The sequence below is a fragment of the Brassica oleracea genome, chromosome C7 (assembly GCF_000695525.1).
Source record: "Brassica oleracea var. oleracea cultivar TO1000 chromosome C7, BOL, whole genome shotgun sequence".
Classification (NCBI taxonomy): Eukaryota; Viridiplantae; Streptophyta; class Magnoliopsida; order Brassicales; family Brassicaceae; genus Brassica; species Brassica oleracea.
Window position 1 is genome coordinate 35,036,427 of NC_027754.1, and position 2,152 is coordinate 35,038,578.

Sequence of the window (2,152 nt, forward strand, 5' to 3'; positions counted from 1 at the left end):
TAAATTTAGTTGTATAAAATCGAGTAATTTTTTATTCGTTTTAACGTAAAATGTATTACCAATATTGAGTATAAATCCAACGTTTATATAATTAGATCCATGTCAAATATATATAGCGAACAAATTTTTAAAATGAAAAAGATGGAAAATAGACAATTTTGAGTTAGTATGCTATTTTTAAATGGTACATTAGTATAACATTTGTAAGAAAATAAAATGATTGTTAAATTTCTATCAAATTTGGAACGTATAAAAACTAAGATTTAAATCTGTAAGAAAATAAAATGAAAATGAAAATGTTATGTAATTGATAAAAATTTAAGCTTAAGTTTGTATTAAAGGTGATATTGGTTAGCAAGAATATAGGAAATAGTTTGATAGTAGATATTTATGATCTAAATTTCGTATGAAAGTGTCAATTATGGATATATTTTCTACGTTAATGTTTTAAAAAATTTAAGTTGTTTGATCCGAAAGTCAAGGGGAAAGTAAAGGGAAATGAATAATTGTGGTAACTAATTATGTGATTCAGTAACAAATAAGAAAATTATTGTTTTTGTGTGTTTTAGTTTCCAAATCTTATTGTTATAATAAATATTCCTCATTAATTATACAAATTTATATAGAAATATAATAGGATCTAATATCGCAATTAAGTAAGTGTCATTTTTTGGTTAGATTTTATACATTAATTTTTGAAATTTAAACATGACTGATCCTTAAGTCAACATTATGATTTTGAAAAAATCGATTTGTGTATACTGATTATCATTAAATTTTATAGTTGTTAATATTATATATATATAATATATTTCTATTGTTATGATACATGGATTTGTATTGTTTGTATGAATTAATACAAAACTAAAAGTATAAATATTGTAGATTTGATGTATATTTGAGATTTTGTTTATTTATAAAGGATAGAAAATCGATTTGTATAAGCTAAGAGGTGAGAAATGGAACCTTACGTGATTCATTAAGATGTGTGTATTAATTGAGGAATTGAGGAATAATAGGTATTGATTGTTGAATATAATAATGGAGCCGTGGAATTTTAATGTTGTAAAGTTTTTTTAATTAAAAATAGATTAATTTAACAAATGCATTAATTAAACCGTAAAAGACAAAATATCCTAAAATATAGGTTTAGTTAATATCTTAGTGGCATGGAAGTGTAAATAACTTGCAAAACTAAGGGGTAATTTAAATTTGTATTCCTCTTTTAATATATTAGAAGGCTGCTGAAGAATAATGAAGGCTTTTGTCATTTTAATTCAAACCAGAAATATTTATTAAAAATAACAATATGATCTCAATTTTTTCTAGTATTTATAATATCGTTTTCAATCTATAATGATTTAAAATATTTCATAAAATTAATATAAATTCATATAAAATAGTTTTTATTATAACTACCCGTCCGTAGGGCGGGCCAGCCCTAGTTTCTCATATTTAAATGTTCTTTTATGATTTAAAATTTTAAATATGTTTAAAACATCGGTAATCTCAAGGTTATATACCAAATCCCAAAATATCTGCTAACTTTCGCACATCTATGTGATAAAAAATAAACTATATACTATATTTAACAATTGTGAATTTAATATACCAATTTATATTATTAAAAGAGAAGTACCCATTTGAAAATGTTCTTATTTCATTAATTAAACTCTCTTACTTGTCTTTTCAGTTACATTAATGAAATATGCTTAAATGAATTTAAACTTCCTATTTTATTGTTTGTCTTTTTCAGTTACCTTAATGAAATATATCCTTAAATAAATTTGGACATAATGTCATTTAATCAACCAAAAAAACTCATGAGTTATCGTTACGTGCATAATTTTAATAATTGAGATTTTTAAAAACATGCATCATTAAAATGTTATCTAAAACATGCAACACTAATATATAACATGCATCAATAAAACTAGAATTTGACTCACACAATTGTACGTACGTATATTATTTTCAGTTGATTAAATTTAAAAATAATTATTTATTCAAAAAATATTTAAGAATGACTATGTTTTTAAAAATTATATGATATTATTTGCTCATAACTCATTTGTCATTTGATAAATTGTTAGCAAGAAAATTTAAGCCTAATATAACTCAGTTGTCATTTGCTAAATTTATGGTTTTTATT